Source organism: Quercus lobata, chromosome 3, assembly GCF_001633185.2.
Source record: "Quercus lobata isolate SW786 chromosome 3, ValleyOak3.0 Primary Assembly, whole genome shotgun sequence".
Classification (NCBI taxonomy): Eukaryota; Viridiplantae; Streptophyta; class Magnoliopsida; order Fagales; family Fagaceae; genus Quercus; species Quercus lobata.
Window position 1 is genome coordinate 70,860,178 of NC_044906.1, and position 20,058 is coordinate 70,880,235.

Below are 20,058 nucleotides of genomic sequence, written 5' to 3' on the forward strand. Positions count from 1 at the left end.
ATCTTCTCCAAAGAAGGCTGATGGTCCATAAGGGAGCTCTACCTCAATTTCATCTCTATCGGTCCAGCAGTTACAGGACATGATAACGAACACCATTCGAGCTCAATATGGTGGGGCACCACAAAACTCTCTGATGTATTCAAAACCATACACCAAGAGGATTGACATGTTATAGATGCTTGCGGGTTACCAACCTCTTAAGTTTCAACAATTCAATGGGAAAGGGAATCTGAAGCAACATATCGCTCATTTCATCGAGACTTGCAATAACGCTGGTACGGATAGGGACTTGCTCAAGAAGCAATTTGTGCGTACTCTTTGAGGAAATGCCTTTGATTAGTACACGGATCTTGAGCCCGAGTTCATTGATAGCTGGGAGCAAATGGAAAGGGAATTCTTGAACCGTTTCTATAGTACCCGACGTAGCGTAAGTATACTAGAATTAACCAACACGAAACAATGGAAAGATGAACCAGTGGTAGACTACATCAATCATTGGCGCTCATTGAGTCTCGACTGCAAAGATTGCCTTTCCGAGTCTTCAGGAGTGGCGATGTGCAACCAAGGTATGCACTGGGGGTTGCTTTACATCCTCCAAGGAATCAAACCTCACACCTTTGAAGAACTTGCTACCTAAGCCCATGACATGGAGCGTAGCCTGTCTAGCCATGGAGAAAAGGGCTTACCTGTTGATGTGCAGCATAAAGAGAAGAAAGATACGAGGAAGGGGGATAAGTCTTCCAGATCCATGGTTAAGGAATCTATGGCCATTGCTGTGGAGCCTATGAAGATCTCCAGTAAAGAGAATAAGAAAATGGAGAAAAGGGTCGGTTCAATGCAAGAGTGGGAAAAGCGTCGATTGACTTTGAAAGAGATGGAAGAAAAGACATATCCTTTTCCAGATGCCGATGTCCAAGGCATGCTCGAGGACTTATTAGAGAAGAATATGATAAAGCTTCCAGAATGCAAGCGTCCGAAGGAAATGGGGCGTACCAACTACCCAAAATACTGCGTATACCATCAAGTTGTGAGTCACCCTGTGGAAATTTATTTATTTTTTTTTTTTTGAAAGACCTTATCCTAAGGCTTGTAAAGGAGGGTAAAATTCTTTTAGACCTAGATGAAACTGCTGAGGCAAATCATGCTATGTTCGCTATTGGATCCCCAATTTCTATGAAGTCACCAACTCCAACGGAAGTGCGGTCCACCTTGCCATCAACATCAAAGGCCTATTACAAGCACATCCAATTTGGAACACTTGAGCCTATGTGTATGTCATGCTTCAGCCCTCAAGATGATGATAGAGTTGACGACAAATTGGTGGGCAACGAAGAGGGTTGGACTTTTGTGACCTACAAGAGACTTTGAAAATAACGTAACCCAAAACCCCATGTTCCTTACAAGAAAAAGGAGCTTAAAGCAAGCGGTTCAAAAGTTGCTCGCAAGGGAAAGGGAGCAAATGGTCTGAAGAAACAAAGAAAGGGAGGTCATTTGAATGAGTTATTGCAAAATGAAGGTCCCCTGTTGGTCACGCAACATGAGTTTTTCCCTAAATGCTTTCTTACAGAGGGCCTAATGACAACCACTTACATGGTCTCTTGCCATGATGCTAATGACCAAGAAGACCTCGCTGAAAAGGAGGAAAAGTGAACCTTGAAGAAACCAAAGTAACCAAGGAAGAGGGAAGTGAAACCCATGCCTCAGAAGAAGCGGTTGCTTTATGTGCTCACTGTCACAACAAGATGACGTTCGCCGATGAGGATCTCCTATTGGGCTCCAAACCACACAATTGACCACTTTTTGTCTCAAGTTACACATAAGGGGAAAGAGTAAGCTGCATCCTCATAGACGACGGGTCTGCCGTCAACATAATGCCTAAAGGAACAATGAGACGTCTAGGCATATCCGTGAAAGAGTTATCAAAAAGTCAACTTGTCATCCAAGGCTTCAACCAAGAAGGTCAAAGGGCAATCGGCATGATTCGGTTAGATGTGACTGTTGATGAGTTGAAAGCTAGACCTCTCTTCCATGTGATCGATTCAAAGACTTCTTATAACTTGTTGTTAGGACGACCGTGGATTTATGGGAATGGTGTTGTACCTTCCACATTACATCGATGCTTCAAGTATTGCAACGGCAAGCAAATAAAAGTGGTGACAACAAATTTGCAACCATTTACAGCGGCAGAATCTCACTTTGCAGACGCCAAGTTTTACTTTGATTGCGACACAACTTCCAATGTACCACAAGAAGAGTTAATGGAAAAGAAGAAGGCAAAATGTATGGAAGGAGGCGAGCCCCTCACGGAAGGTCCCCAACCTAACTTTGAAGTGAGACAGAAGTTTCGTGAAGAGAAGAAAGAGGCACCCATGGTCTTACGATATGTACCCGCATCTAAACAGAAGGAAGGGCAATCCCCATTTAGGTTGATGATGGAGACTAAGGATAAGTGCAAAAAGCCTCTTCAAGAGGAAGATATCGCTATCCTTAAAAGTGATTTCACCTTGCCATTACTAAAGTTAGACCAAGTGACTTCAACAAAACCCCCACTCATGGGTTTCACTAGAGCCACGCATAACCTTGTTGAAGAAGATTCGTTGCCAGTCAAAAGAACAGAAGAGGGTTTTGACCCTAAAGCATATAAACTGTTGGCAAAATCAGGCTATAATTTCAAAAACCCTCCACAATTGGGGCAACTTTATTCAGATTACGTGGAAGAGAAGTCACATGGGCATAACTCGACCCAAAGCAAATTGAAGCAACAAGGCTATGCGATCGAGATTCCTATAATCGGGTTAAGGTATTTGTCACAAGAGCCAGTTCGACTCTCGGCCAAAGGGAAAGGAAAAAAGGCAACATCACAACACATCACCTTTGAAGTTGAGGAGGAGGGGAAGCCAAAGCCCGTGTCAAGATCTTCTGTATTTGACCGTCTAGGAACATCTACTCCTCGAAAGTCAGTATTTAATAGATTAAGCATTTCTCTCCCTACAAAGGAAGGAACCTTATGTACACGTAGGTCGGCATTTGATAGGCTTGGGTCTACAAGTAGCTCAACTGACACCCCATAACCCAAGGAAGGGAAAAGTGGCTTAGAAAAGAGAAATGGCACTGAAGCCTACAACCTTATCCCTTCACGCATGAAACATGAGTTGATTGTAGAAGTTAGTACAGGAAACTCCCTTAAAGTAAAGCGGCGGACTATTGTGCACACACGAGAGCTCGAGAAGCAAGTTGACGATGGGGAGGAGGATCACGAGACACTAGTCCTTCCTTCTTGCCACGTGACAGCGGAAACCGATTTCGAATCAGACACATCAGATGATGAACCAAATGAAGCCCCTCGGGCAATAGAAGACGGGGGGCAAGCAATTGTAGATGAGCTTAAAGAATTAAACTTAGGGATTGACAAGGAACCTCGCCCAATCTTCGTGAGTTCGCTTTTGACACCGGATGAAGAAAGCAAATACTTTGAGCTTTTAATGGAGTACAAAGATGTGTTTGCCTGGACATACAAGGAGATGCCAGGTTTAGACCCAATAATTGTAGTTCATTGGTTAGCAATAAAGCAAGGAGTACGCCCAATTAAGCAGGCCCAACGCCGCTTTCGACTCGAACTCCTCCCACAAATTGAGGCAGAAGTTAACAAACTCGAGCAGGCAGGATTCATCAGGGAAGTACAATTCCCAAAGTGGATTGCAAACATTGTCCCTATCAAAAAGAAAAATGGACAAATTTGAGTTTGTGTTAATTTTCAGGACTTGAATAGAGCGTGCCCAAAGGATGACTTCCCACTTTCAAATACAAAGCTTATGGTTGATTCGACTATTGGTCATGAAGTATTATCATTCATGGATGGCTCATCAGGACACAACCAAATTTGAATGGCACCCGAGGATGAAGAGCTCACCTCTTTTCGAACTCCAAAGGGGATCTACTGTTATAGGGTGATGCCTTTTGGGCTCAAGAATGCTAGCGCAACATATCAACGTGCAATGCAACAAATTTTCGATGACATACTCCACAAAATTGTTCAATGTTATGTTGACGATCTAGTTGTTAAGACAAAGAAAAGAGGGGATCATTTGCGGGACTTGCGTATTGTATTTAATCGACTAAGGAAATATCAACTCAGAATGAACCCTCTTAAATGCGCATTTGGCGTCACGTCTAGGAAGTTTCTAGGCTTTATTGTTCGACATCGAGGTATCAAAGTGGATCAATCCAAAATAGACGCTATCCAAAGGATGCCCGAACCAAAGAACTTATGAGAGCTCCGAAGCTTACAAGGCGATCTTGCATACATTCGACGTTTCATATTGAATATAGCAGGACGGTGTCAACCATTCAGTCGATTGATGAGGAAAGATGCCACCTTTGAATGGAATGAGGTTTGCAGGAATGCGTTTGAAAGCATTAAAAGGTATCTGCTTAACCCACCTGTCTTAGGAGTGCCTATGCCAGGAAAACCTTTAGTGCTCTACATCGCTACACAAGAACAATCACTTGGGGCCCTCTTAGCTCAGAAAAATGAAGAAGAGAAAGAGAAAGCATTGTATTACCTTAGTTGAAAGCTAACTGGGGTAGAATTGAGGTATTCTCCAATAGAGAAGATGTGTCTTGCGCTTTTCTTCTCCATTCAAAAATTAAGGCATTACATGTAAGCACATGTAATACACTTGGTTGCAAAGATAGATCCAGTAAAATACATCTTGTTTAGGGCAATCATGTCTGGTCGGTTGGCAAAATGGGCTGTGGCCTTTCAAAAGTTTGAAATCGTGTATGTGCCCCAAAAGGCCATCAAGGGGCAAACACTAGCAAATTTCCTTGCTGATCATCCTATTCCTGTTGATTGGGAGCTCTCAGATGATTTTCCAGATGAAGATGTATTGTACACTAAAGTCCTCCCACCTTGGATGATGTTCTTTGTTGGGGCCGCGCGACAAGAAGAATCTGGTGCGAGGTTGTTTTCGTGTCGCCACAGAAACAAGTGCTACCATTCGCCTTTGTGCTTAGTGAACCATGTTCAAACAACGTTGCTGAGTATCAAGCCTTTATTGCCGGCCTCCAAATGGCCCTCGATATGAAGATCTCATACTTAGAAGTCTACGGCGATTCCAAGTTGGTAATTAATCAACTTTTGACACACTATGAAGTTAAACATGAGGGTTTGATTCCTTACTTTCAGATGGCTACGTGACTAATTGAGAAGTTCGATGGAGTTTCCTTGGAACATAGTGTAAAAGATAAATCACACGATCACGAAATAGTGTAACAAATAATCAATTTGTATTTGATTTGTATATATGTGAGTACAATCCTCTGTATGAATCTTTACAATGAAAGAGTACAATAAATTCCTTTGATTTGCTGTGGAGTTTTGGGTTACACTATTTTTATTTTTTTATCAAATAATAAGGAACTCAACATCTCAAGAATTACATTGTAAAGATGTAACTATTTATATTCAAGTACCAAATTTAGGCAAGATAGAGGGAAAGAAAAGAGAAGTTTCACTAAGTAGCAAAATAGTTTTTATCAAATACATATACCCAATAGAACTGCAAAAGATAATTGACAATGGAAAGGGCCTTGATGCAACATCGCCTCCAATCTGAAGCCCCTCAAAACCATAAATAAAATTACAATTAAAAAATAAAAAATAACAAATCAACCTTGCCAATTTATGTTTAAATAATAGTGTATAATGAATAAAGCAAGGAAAAAAAACACAAAACGTGCATACGTCACGTAAAAAGTTAGTTTTCATAACTTGAAAACACCAAAAACTTGTTTTCAATTTTCATAACTCTAAGTGTGCATTTGCCTATTGTTTCAGTTGCGTTTGGCATTTTTTTAGGGGTCTCACGACACTGTTTATGGGACTACCAAACTCAGCAAAACGTGCATACCCTTACATTTTTGGGTCTCACAGTATTATTTACACTTTTAAAAATTATTTTGCTATAGTGTTTTCAGTAATAAGTTTTCAGTTTTCAGCAAATAAGCAGTATCCAAACAGACTCTAACTCAATTTTTTAAGTTATGAAAACTAAAAACAAAAATTATACCAAACACATAATTTTGAGGTGAGACCCATGAATTTTGATATTTGAGTGATGGAAACTGAGTTTTGAGTTAGGGTTTTGGCTAAACCAAACACTTTCTCACCGACTCACAAACCCAGCAACGAACCCACATCAACCTAGCAACAAACCCACGAACCTACATCGACACACCACCACGAACCCACCGACGAGAAGGAGAAGAGGGAGGCACTGAAGAGAAAAAAAAAGGAGAGAGAGAGAGAGAGAGAGAGAGAGAGAGAGAGAGAGAATCGTTTTTTAATGAGAGAAGAGAGATGGAAGAATAAACATTTTTTTATTACATTTTTTTTTGATACGTTTTTATTACATATGTTGCTACAATAAACTGTCATTTACAATAAACTGCCAAAAATGACAGTTTATTGTAGTAAGTTTGTTAAATTTTTTAGCAATGGCACCATTGATATAGTTTGTTTTTGTTATTTGTGGTGCTAAAAATAGCAATTTAATAATATACCTCCATCAATGCTAATGCTCTAATGAACAACATAACATTCTCCAATTAGCAACCTATATATTTCTCTCTCTCTTTTTTTTTTTTTTTTTTTTTTTTTTGTGGAGTAACAACCATATTTCTCTTTGAATTGCTGTGGTTGGTAATGTTGGGTAACAACCATATCTTTTAGATCAATGATATACCAATTTTTTTTTTTCATTTTGAATAAAAAAAATGAAAAGAAAGAAGCAAAAAGAAAACTTTACATAAATGTTTTGATAGGCCATTAACATCTGCAGTAACTGCTAACTTCTTTACATAAAAAGAAACTACTAATTCTTGAAAAATAACATATTGCAAGGATTTATGTTGTTAATGTTTTATGAAGCTTCTAATGATAGCTATTTTTATTTCTACCACCAGTTTCTAATGGATAACATAGTATTCTCAAATTTGCTAACTATATACTTCTCTTTATATTGCTGTGGTGGGTGACATTGGAGTAACAATTAACAACCATATTTTATATCAATTCGGTACATGTTGTTTGTTCTATCAAAAACACAAAATAAAGTATTACTTTGAGTTGTCTTTTCTTTGTCACAAGGATTACTCTAACTCTATCGCTACAAAAACTAAACTAAAGTTTATATATTGGAAAATATGAAATCCTTTGTGTGTTGGTGTTGCTCTTTTCACCATTAAAATGATCTTGGAGATGTAGTCTCTTTTCTCTTTTACCTCTACAAGTTTCTTTTAGAGAAAAATAAAATAAGATCTTTGGAGTTCTTAAAAGATAAATTGTAATAGCTTTGTCTTTGCTTTTTATGTTAAAACAAGATCCTATGTTTAGTTGGTTTAAGTCATTTGGTCATGCCTACGCTCATGTTTGTGAATGCCTGTCAATTGTTTTGTGGAAATAAATTGGTAGAAAGTAGAAACATATGGTAAATCCTAAATCAATAAGGATCTCAAAATCTATGTGGGAGGTTTTTGTTGCTAAGGTCAGATTGCCGATGGTGAAGGGGACATGGGTTTGTAGCCGTTGCCAGAGTGAGATCCTTCATAAATGCGAGTGGAGGAATTGTATGGCCTGAGTCATCATGAAGCATCTCACGTCCTCTGGCAATAAGGTCATGAGCCGATGGATTTTCTAGCAGAATTGAAGGTATTCGAGACCGGTTTCGTCGGGTTTAGGTTGGACGGGGCTAGATCCAGCCACACTTGCTGGATTTGGCTCTATTGAGATTTCAGACTTGAGAGCTCCAATCTCTTGGAATTTAAATCAAACACTTCACTAATTAAAAACAAAACCAGATAATGTTTACCTACTACATGTGAGGGAAAATTTGGGATTATTATTATTATTATTAGTTATAGATTTGGTGAACAATTTGGGTTCGATTGCAAGGTCTGGGACGAAAGAATTCATGGAGGTATAAGGTGGTACAAGCTAGAGCGGATGTTAGCATGATTTGGTCAATGCAGTGCTGGATTTTACTCAATTTACCTTCGCCATTTAATGGTTAACTTCATCTTTTAACCTTTAGTGTTTGGGAAATAATTGTGAAGAATAATAAGTAGAGATGATAAGTGCAGTAGGTAATAACTAATTATAGTGAAGAATGATAATTCAAGTAGGGAAGCATGATAGGGACTCAACAGTAGCATGATAAGTGACTTACATTACAGTGCAGGTAGGTAGAACGGAATTGGCCCTATTGGGTGCCTGCTAATTGATGAATGATGCGAAGGGAAATTAGTTTTTTTTTTTTTTTTTTTTTTTTTTTTTTTTTTTTTTTTTTTAAAGAAGAAAGAAGGGAAATTAGTTACACTTTGTTTGGATACGGGGGAGGAGAAAGGATTAGATAGGAAAGGATCGTATTTTTGCTGTTTGGTTACAACGATGGAAGGGAAGAATTGATAAAAACAATGGATTGTATTTCTGCTGGGCCCACCTTTCTATTGGAAAATGTTTTGTTTACAATATTTTTAAGGTCATGTTAACGGATGCTCTTAAGGTAATTGTTAATAAACCATAATAGCAAAGTTTTGGCACAACTTTTATGGGAGATATAAAAAAGTTGTTAACAAAATTTATTGTTTTATCATTCTTTCAATAAAATGTTTTGAAAAATAGCTCTTAAACCGATACCCTGGTTAACATTTCCCATATTTTTATCATTAGTGGTAGGTTGTTACAAGTAAGTAAATTTATTGTTACAAGTCTATATCATGGTTTTTATAAACTAGACTAGATCGGCTGGTTCAACTAGGAATTAGATACCAATCCAGTTTGATTATCATTAAAAACCAAAATTGAAGAAAAATCAAGGAAAATCGGAAATTGATGGTTCAATCGGGAAAACCGAGAATTGCTACAGTTAAACTGATTCTTGAATCTGAAGAATAATAAGAAGAAAAACGAGAATAAAATATTTCCTTGAGATGTTTACTAGACAGCCGTGGTCTTTCCCTAAGATCCGAACAAGATTTCCTTCTTTCTAGGATATATTTTTCGTCACTACACTTGTGTCACACTTCTGAAATTTTCCCAACCCCTAATTCCTGCCTCTTCTCCCTTATTTATAGCCTCCCCTTAGTGGGGTTATCATGATGAAGAGATTTTCCCCATGTCAGTGGGTCCCTCTGCACCATATTCATGACTAGAGGGGACCTACCTCTTACAGTTGATATGATTTCCTAGAAACTTGTGCCTGATGTCGGTTGTTACTTGACGGATGGATTTCCCCAAGGCATTATCTCTTGTTCACAACATATCATAGGATACATAGGCTAAATGTTCGGCTAGGCCTATCTTGGCTCGATTAAGTGGGCTGAGATAGGCCGAGACCATTCAAAGAGTGGGCTTGCAACTCAGGAATGGGCTGGTATTTCTTGGTCCGTATTATTAAAAAAAAAAAAAAAAACTACATATATCTTTCTTATTTTATTTTATTTTATAATTTGATTGTATAAATTAGTTTGCTCTTTCCTTACCATGTGATAAATTTGAAAAAAAATAAAATAAAAGATAACTTAATAATGGACTCACGTCAGTTAGTTTATATATATATATATATATATATATCTATATTTATATATAAAATATAAAATATAAGATCCATGGAACTTTTGGTCATTAACAATAATTGATATTTAATTTTGTGAGGGACTCTTGGTGGTTTATCTTTATGATGTCTTGTTGTTGCTACAGAGTTCTAAAAGTTAAGAAACACACTTTGTTTCACAGTCGTGTAACACAAGCTTTTTAGTTGGCATCCTAGTAACCTAGTTCTCCAAAGCAAATGTAAAGTGTGTGGAAACGTTGGCTAGGAACTGAGAGCTAATTGGTTAAAGATATTATAACTTACGGGAAATTAGACTTAACCTACTTGTAGCTAGGTCTGTTTTGACTTTGTTATTTATGGTTTGAAAATTGTCATTTTACCCACTTGAAGTAGTCTCTGTTAGAGAGCCATTACCCCTCTCTCCACTTGCCATTAAAAAAACACATTTTAACACAAAAATGTAAAAGAAAAGAGACCTAACCCTATGTATCTTAAGTCTGATTTTCCCAGAAAATTTAAAAAAAAGGTTGAAAAATTGTGTGGAAACGAAAAGAAAGGAGAATTTAAAAAAATGATTGGCCAAGATGGATTACCCTTTTGATTCTTTAATACAAGATCTGAATTTAATATATATATATATATATATATTTATATGAATAAAGAATACAGAAAAATGTTTTATTTAGAATTTCATATTTGAGCCTCTAAATATCAAGGTGAATGACATGGTAACATCGTGTCTGTTTGGACTTTGGATGAAATTTTTTGCTAAAAATTTGTTTATTGAAAATTGCGTAAAATGTAATTCTACATTTTACAAAAAAGAAGGCTTAAAAAATCATAAACAAAAATAAATTAATAAATTAAGGAGAAAACTGTTGACAACCGAAGGCTTTAAAAATCATAAACAAAAATAAATTAATAAATTAAAGAGAAAACTGTTGACAACCGCACACCTTGAAGAACTCTTGGATTGCAATGTTCGAGTCAGAATTTTGGTTTAGCGATAATTTTAAGTGGGATAATTCCGTTATTTATGCTTCAATTCTTTTCCCATCTGCATGTCACTGTTACAAGCAAAATGGAGTACTTGCTGATAGGCGATGTCATTATTTTACCATTTTAACGTGGTAAATTATGAATGGTTAGCCATCACTTGTGCATAGAATCACAATTTTTACTTCATCAATTATATTCGGTCACATTGTGAGAAGTTATGAACAATTTTTCGGTTTTATACCACCGCACATCTTTAATGTGATGGTTACACTAAAAGTATAAGAGTTTATGAGATGTGGAAGTAAGGGCCGGGGTTAAGGGGTACATTGCTTGGTTTTGAAGCTTAGGAGGGATATTGCGAGTGCACTATAATTAAATAAAAAGGGTAGTAAATCTTGCAGTTCAAATGTAATGTTTCGATATGCATTAGAAGTAAAAGTCATTTTTTACTTTAATTTTTTTTTGGGGGGCTTAAATTTAATGTAGAACTGTAATCAGCTAATAACTATTTGGAGTTTCTCTTGTGACAGACTTTAGCCGATGCTGAGGGAGCTAAAAAGTATAGCATGATCGAGTTGTTAAAATCATACGGTGGCTTATCTTATGTAAGTCTCTGGCTCTGGCTTTAATTTTTGTCTTCTTGTCTTTCCTTTCATTATTTAATGTCATCTGCTTGCAAATGGTTAGTCAGCTTCTTTTTCTAGTCCTATCTCATTGAGTTGTTGAGTCTACAATTACTAGGGTTTGGTTAATGGGTGCTCTTAGGGAATCCATTAATCAACCATTTTAGCAAACTTTTTAAGAGAAATTAAAAAAGTAACTGATTTTTTTTTTTTTTTACAGCCTTTTCAATTTCATATAAAAGTTTCCTAAAATGGTTTATTTATGGATGCCCTAATCCGTTAGTAAAATCCTAGTTGATATACTGGATTGCTTCTTTAAAACTGCGCCTGGTAGAGTCAATTAATTTTGGCTCAATTGGTACTTCTCCAATTAGAATAGTTGGAGGGTAAGTTAGAGGGTTTGAAATCCACTAGGTGCTTGTATAACTTGTCAATAAATAAATAAATAAATAAATAAAAACCACATTTACTAGAATGTATCTTCCGAATGTTAATAATCTGTTGACCCTTGTGTATTGGTACTAGGGTTTAGTTCAGAATTCATTAATACAAGAGATGAATCTGTTTTTATCAATATTGGAATAGAAGATGCTTTTCATTCTGTTATATCACTGACCATTATATAAGATAATATACATGGCCTTCTTCACTTACGATTCGAACTAGAAAATGATAACGTGATAATAAAGTCTTCTTAAAGAAAATAGTTGGCATTTGCTTTCAGTAATAGAAATGGGGACTTGTTATTTTATGGAATAATTGGAAAAGAAAAAACATGGGAATTCACTCACTATCTTTCTTTAACCTGGACTTTGAATAAGAGTTTGAATGTCTATCACTGTTATTAAAATGGTGTAACTGTTTAAGTAAGGTTCTAAGAGATGCTTACCAAGGGCCTCTTTTATATTGTCTGGTTGTTGAGTGATAAAAAAAAACCTCTGCTTCTTAAGGAACTAGTTGACAGTTTATGTTTTCAGAGACTACTGCTCTTCAGTTAGAGAAACTCAGACAACATCTTATTGGGTAATTTTTTTAGCAGTGGTTTCTTTTGAGGTGCATCACTGGAAACTATTGTTCTGTTGTTGCATTTTGTTTGCCATCAAGGATAAACTGAAGTCATAAGTTTTAGGGATTTTATCTTCAATTGACCCCATGTAATGTGATATGACATCATCGTAAATTTATTTATTTTTTTCCTTTTTCTTTTTGATAATTCAATATTTTACAATTGGGGAGGGGGATATGAACCTAGGACATCTCTGCTGGAAACATTAAGAGGTGTCGGTTGAACTACAAGACTCTTGGCCATCATCGTACATATTTCAGCAAATTGAAGTATGATTACTAGGATATTAGACATTTTCTGGGGGTTGATAAGTGGGAATCAAATTTATCAATGAAAATTGAAAGAAAAGATCTTTGGATTACCTACCATAACCTAGCAATTGCCTTTACTTTGCAGCCATGGCAGCTGCTACAGCAAATCTCCCCCTTCTACTCTCGGCCATCTAAGAAGAGAGAAGTTAACATGTGATATCCCTTTAACCAAAAAAGGAAAAAAGAGTGGAAAAAGAACTTAGTTTGGTGTATCACTTATTATACCTGCTAATCAAGCTGACTTTAGGCTAAATTGGCATGTAGCCTTTGGGATTTTGAAAGGGACTCTGCCTGGGCACTGGGTTCACAATATTTAACTTTGGACGGAATGAGTCTTTTGTTATTTTTTTTTTCAGAATGAGCATGTAATAATATCTAATGGTGGATTTGAACCCCTAAACATCATGGTTGATTTGTAGTCTTGCTCGCACTTTGAGTTCCTAGCTGCTTCTGAAACTTGTATTATTGAAAACACCTAGGGGGTGCTACCTATGAAATATATGGTGTACTAAGCTCTCATGAGGCTACTTTTTTTGTATGTTTAACTAATTCTTGATCACAAGATGGATAACGTGTCTAAGGTATTCTATTGTATTCTAACATGTGTAAGGTATAGCAATCACTCAAAATTTAAATAAGCTGCTGAAATTTTATTGACTTTAATCTCTTTATTTTAAAGTTATTGACATAGAGGCCTACATATAGGTTTTTGCAGAACCTGTTCCCGGAAAGACTAGGAAATCCTGAATAAAATTTTCCTATAAACAGTAAAACTCCCAATAACAAGGAAAAGTAATTAAGAATTTCTACAACTGTTAGAAAAAAGGACTCAAAACATAAAATAGGACTTATGGGCCTTGGATACAGCCCATTACAACCCATTCCAGAAAATCTTGAGATTACCAGATTGCACATATTATATTAAAACTGAAGAAAAGCAACAGCTTTCTAACCTAAATAAACTTAATATTAAGACTCAATAATAACTAAATTAGGCTAAAAAAGGAACCAAGAAGGCGCCACATTGAAACTGGACCACAATTCTTGAATCTTTTAGAATTAAATCTTGTTTTTCATTGAACTCTTTGTTGGCTGCATGAATTTGTGTTTTCTTATAGATATGGAAACAGTTTACAAGTCATATATTACCAGTTTGCTTCAAAATGGAAATGCTATCTGCCTATCTCTTGTTTGTGCTAAATGCTTTAGCATCAAATTCCTTCCATTTGGCATAATAGAGCTAGGTATGCCTGAATACTGCATGAAGACTCTTTTATATCTTGTGGATTTTGTGTTTTGTTTTCTTGTGCGAGCTCTAAGTTCAAGTGTTCTGCAGGGCCAAAATGGAAGTCATTTGGAACCAATACAAAAAAAAAATTAAAAAAAAACCCATACTAGGTTATCTTCAGGAGTTCTTATGAAAGAATTAATGGATAATTTACTTTTTTTTTAGGGATCATGTTACTTCTTATCACATGCTTTCATTCCCCATTACAAGATGCCACCTATGCCCTATGCTGGTATTTTATTTCCCCTGGCTAGGTAAAGTGCTGAGATGATTATCTTCACCGAAATAAAATATAATGTAGCTTTGATTGTAAGAGCGGGTAGTTTCTTTATGCTAATATAGTTCCATCTTTACTCAGTAATTTCCCTTGTTTGTTTCATGCTGTGGGTCTGTGGTGCCTTTTAGTTCTTTAATTTAGTTTGCAACTTGAATAATTCATATGCTGCTTTAAACCTGGATATCAACACACAGAACTTGGTGTGTATTAGATGTACTTTCACTGATGATAGCTGATGCTGGCAGGGGTCTTTTGGTTAGATTTTAAAAGCCTGTTGGTGTGGAACACCTGTAGCTGTCAAACGCATTCTTCCATCACTTTCAGATGACAGATTGGTGATATAAGATACATTTTCTTATGAAATTCCATTTAGGGGTTCTGCTATTTGTTTGCCTTTTTATTTACAACGGTATAAGTTGATTGTTTTCAATAAATAGTATATTATTTTCCTTTTTTTTTTTTTTTTTTTTTTTTTTGTGGTTTATATATTATGTCCTAACTCCACCAATGTCATACTCTATTATTATATCCTTTCGCATAGCCAATCTCAAGCCTGGGTAAAGAAGGAGGGTTTGGTAGGTTGATAGGCATTGTTATGAACATGAATCTTATTTATATATGAGCTGGGTAGTTCCCAGCTAGTGACAAAGTTTTAAGGTAAGACGTGATTCTTCAAGAGGTAGCTAGGAATATGGCCCTAGATAAGACCCAGTGGTGTAAAAGGATCCATGTATCAGTCGATTAGGGCTTAGTTTGTACTTATGGCTCATTTTATGAACTAATCTAATGGGAAATGTGATCAAAACCAAAGTAAAGGATGAGGTTTATATTTTAATTGGACCAAAAAGTTTTTTTTTTTTTTTAAATGATTCACTCAGAATTCTTTTCCAGAGTGACTGTATTGAAATTAAAATGGACCTTCACTTTAAGAAAACAATTAATCCTTCCTTGTTTCCTATAATCAATTTTTCTTTCTGATCCAGTTTCTTGTTTATCAAAAATGTAAATTGCTTACCTGTTCTTTGCTTTCCTGATTCAGTCAGGAGTCAGGACTTCAAGCATGAGGTTAATTTTCTAGTGAAGCTTCGTCCCCCTAATATGGTCCAATTTCTTGGAGCTGTCACGGAGAAGAATCCCCTGATGTTAATTACCGAGTACTTATGAGGGGTCTATAAATGCTTTTTTTATTTTATTTTTTTTTTAAAAGAAAAAAAAAAAAGGGTTAGGGTCATAGAATTATAATTGTGCGGTTTGAAGTTCTTGCTAGTGATTTAAAGAATGTACTTGTAGAGACACCTTCCTTATTTGTTGCATTCATCTGCTGTTTTAGGGTGATCTCCATCAGTAACTCAAGGAAAAAGGTTCACTTAGTCCTTCAACAGCTATCAACTTTGAATTGGACATTGCCAGGTACTTCAAGTTCTAACTACTTCTGGAAGAATGCCATGCCTGAACCCCATTATTATTGATTGTTGGTTATTTTTGGGGAGATAAACACCTTAGGGAGACTTCTTGAGTATTTAATATAAAATATAGAGACACTTTACTTAAAAGGCTTGAGCCCAATGGGTATGAGCTCTATTATGTTATATTAACTACTCATTCTTCTCATCATTTTCAATGTGAGACTTTACTCACATGTGTACACCCAACAACTATTGCATCTGTGTTTGTAAATAATTGTTGTACTTAAGTAGAAAAGTTCATTTAAGTTTCACTCTTTTTTTGAGGTTTTATAAACTAATTTTGTACAGAGATAGATATCCAAAGCTACGTTTGTTAATCACAATTAATTGGGCTGCTATGGATCCTCATCAACTAAAGGCAAGGGGAGAAATGTGGAAAAAAATTATACATGCATGCGCACGCACGCACATGTGCATGTGTATCAGTTGCATTGATTGGAATTCTGCTTCTGCTTAGATCATCCTTTTCTTTTGGACATCTGTTTGTGTATTACCTCAGGAATCAAGATTAGGCTCCATTGGTTAATTTTTACATCAATTAAAATAAATTAATTGCATACTGCTGAATCCGCAGTTTGAGTTTATATATATATATATATATATATATAAAATCAATGGCATTTGCATAACCCTCTATTACGTTGATTTTTTTTTTTGGATAGGTAATGAAAAATTTTTATTAAGAAAAAATAGCCAACCCGAGTACATTGGAGATGTACTGTGGGGGCAAAAATCAAGAATCAGAATTACAATGATCAAGTAAAACAGGAAGGGAAAAACAAGAAATATGCGATAAAGCCACACTCCAAGCAAGGAGAGTATGTAAGAAAAAAGACTTAATCTCTAGCAAGGATTGCTCACAACCCTCAAAGCTCCTAGCACTCATTTCTCTCCAAATACATCACATCACGCAATGCGGCACAAGTCTCCAAAGATCTATATTGTGACGTTGCCTGAATTTACCTTGCCAAGACTCAAACAACTCAACTACCTTATGTGGCATAACCCAGTGAAGACCAAATAAACACATCACCAAAGATCAATTAACAAACTCAATCTATCGTTTGTTATTTAAAAAAAAAAAAAAGAATTTACAAACTCAAGTGAGTTCAATTGTTAATCTGATTTCTAATATCTTATGTGGGCAGAGGCATGGCTTATCTTCACAATGAGCCAAACGTCATAATTCACCGGGACCTAAAACCAAGGTGAGTTTATTCTGTTTCATATTTTGGTGGGCATATTAACTTCTTTATATTTTACTGGTAACTACTGATGTCATGCTCTAATCAGTATACTAACATATCCTTGTAATTAGGAGATTATTAGTCTTTATAGGATGAAATGCTGTTTTCCCCAATTGAAATGGTTAGATTTTATTTCTTTTGTTCTGGTTTTCATCATCAAGAACATGTAGCTGGCCTCTGTACCTTCAATTTATTTTACCTGATGGAATATGTTTATAAATTTCAGGAATGTTCTTCTGGTCAATTCCAGTGCAGACCATTTAAAAGTTGGAGATTTTGGACTAAGCAAGCTCATCAAGGTTCAGAATACTCATGACGTTTACAAAATGACTGGAGAAACTGGAAGTTGTGAGTGTCTCTGATAACTTCTGTATATTGAAATACGATTTATAATACTGATAACTTAATTATTTTTTCCCTTCTTACGGGCGTGGAAATGAAACAAAAGACCGGTATATTGCTCCTGAAGTTTTCAATCACCGGAGATATGACAAGAAGGTTGATGTCTTCTCTTTCGCAATGATACTTTATGAGGTAATGCTTGCTTTTGTAAGCATTTGAGATAAGATCTCAAAGTACTTGAAATTGATTCTAATTCATAATGTTCCCAACTAATCCAGATGCTTGAAGGGGACCCACCACTTGCAAACCTTGAGCCTTATGAAGCAGCAAAATATGTGAGGGAAACAGGCCTACATTTTGCTCAAAAGGATATGTCCCTGAATTGAGAGAGTAAGTTTGTTGTAAAAATTTTATCAACCACAAAGTTGCTTCTCTTGTCATGCATGCACGGCCCAACTATGAATCATGTTTTTTTTTTCCTAATAAATGAATCTAAGATTTCTCAGCTGTATAATCATTAATAATTTGACTCAACAAAGCTTTACCCAAACTAATTTTTAGCTGCACAAATTGTTGTTGTCATTCTATTCTGTCTAGGTACAAGTATTTCCTCTTTTCCTGTGGTCTTTGGTACATGAACTGTTTAAATTATCAGCCACTTTTTTGCCCAAAAAAAAAAAATTGTCAGCTGTCTTGTCTTCCTTACAGCCTTGTCTCGTGTTCTTTTTCATCTCCCTGTTGTTCCTGCAACACCTTCAACACAACTAATCTCTTCTAATTGGTCCATCGGCTGATTTTGTTGCTTGAGAAAACCATTGTAGCTGATCTTGTGTTGTATTGGTACTGTCACTGAGTCCCGATTGCTTTCATCTCTTACTGTCCTTGTTTTCTCAATCCCAATTTGCCATATGTGTTTCAGCTATGTGCAATTGCTCATTCTTTTCTCTTGACGTCTATTTGTATGAACTGCGCCTCTTTGATCTCTCATTTGGCGTAGATAATTATTTTATGAAGGTAATATAACTAATGACCATGAGATAACCAATTTGGCAGATTGGAATCTAATGTTCTTCACCCTGCCTGGAGGGTTGTGGGGGTTAGAAACAGGATTAACTGTCAGCATTTATGTAATCTATTCAACCAAAACCATGTCATGTTGTTCAACATGCACTAGGATGCTGATTTACAATTGGATACTCTGTTATTGTTTAGAAGAAAATCACTGTTGCTAAAAGAATAAAAAACTTTTGTAAATATTATCCTTGATATGCACGCTAGAACTTGAACAATCATATTGCTAATCTCTTTTCATATTCAATGGTTTTAAATTAACAGAGCAATGTTGGGCCCATGACATGAACCGAAGACCTCCTTTCTTAGACATCCTCAAGAGGCTTGAGAAGAAAAGGAAAATCTACCGACTGACCATGACTGGAACATATTTAATAAATAAAATTCAAGTCCAATGGCATGGTCTGTATGTGGATGATATATTTTTATCATTTCTGCTCTTATACTCTTCCAATTGGGCAGATAGGGATTGTGAAGTGCCTCGAGTGGTAGTTTGTGAGACTAATAGCTCTGACTGGTTTTCCAATATTCTGGTCAGATTCTTATCATGAATGGAGCAGGTCATGTTGATTTCTTTTCTCAGATTCTAAGACTCGTCATGTTTTATATTGATCTGAACCAACCTATCCAAGAGTCTTATCCAAATTAACATATATGTAGAATGTTTCATCCTATGACTGGATTTTCTTCATTTTATCTTTCATTTGTAATCTGCTTCTGGTCCCATAGTGTATTTGAGAGAAGAGCAACATAGAATGTTTTTTCTGCTCTTTAATTGTTCTCTTTTAACAGTTAGATTAAACCTTTTCAGAGTTACTTGGATCTTTGTGTAAAGGATGGATTTGCAGATTGTGAAGATGTTTATTTTTCTGGACATATGGACCATTATAAAGATGGTACTGCTGCATGAATTGTTGTACTCGTTTTGTTTCTTTCATGCGACGAAGGGGGTGGTGATGCGCTAGTCACGCATGTAGTACTAGAGCCAGCTATTATTGTGATGGCTTGAGACTTAACACGGAATGGGGCTTGGTTATCCTGGGCTAGGACACTGTGTGGACCTATCTGTTGTCTGGATTACATGATGATGTGACGCACAACTTTGTGTTTAGGGCCAGTTTATAAGTTAGTTTTTATATACAATTAAAATTTTTTTTTTTCACATTTTCAAAGCATACTTTTAATAAAAAACTAAATAAGATATTTTCAAATGGATACTAAAGTTTCTAACAAAGTTCTATTAATTGGCTTTAATGATGCTAAAAGCCTTGTGGCTCAACTTGGTCTCACCCAAAGGGAGAATATGTTTTTGAATGGAATCCCTCCACCCTATTTGTTGTGAAAAATAAAAAAACACACTATTAATAAATAATTTAATATTTAATATTTTTTTATTAAAAAAGGAAAATTAGACTTAAGATATATGTGGTTAGGCTTGTTTTTTTTTTTTTTTTTTTTTTTTTTTTTTTGTTTTGATTTTGCTATATGTGGTTTGAAAATTGTTACTTTGTCCACTTAATGTGGTTTTCATTGGACAACCTTTATCAACCTTTTCCCTTATCATTAGAAAAACACATTTTAACATATAAACATAAAAAAAAAGGTCAAACACCTCTCAAGAAAAGCTTTTTCACACCATTTTCATGCACTGGCAAAAGTATGCTTTCATACAATTGCCTATGGTGTTGGACTTTGTGAAGTTTAGTTGTATTTGATCCAGATGATAATCCAACTTGAAATGATATTGTGTGGTT

The 20,058-nt window shown here is 35.8% G+C and overlaps 1 pseudogene; it reads left to right on the forward strand.

Moving 5' to 3' along the window:
- Positions 1-4,727: 4,727 nt before the first annotated feature.
- LOC115981385 lies at positions 4,728-18,686 on the forward strand (annotated as a pseudogene).
- Positions 18,687-20,058: the final 1,372 nt, after the last annotated feature.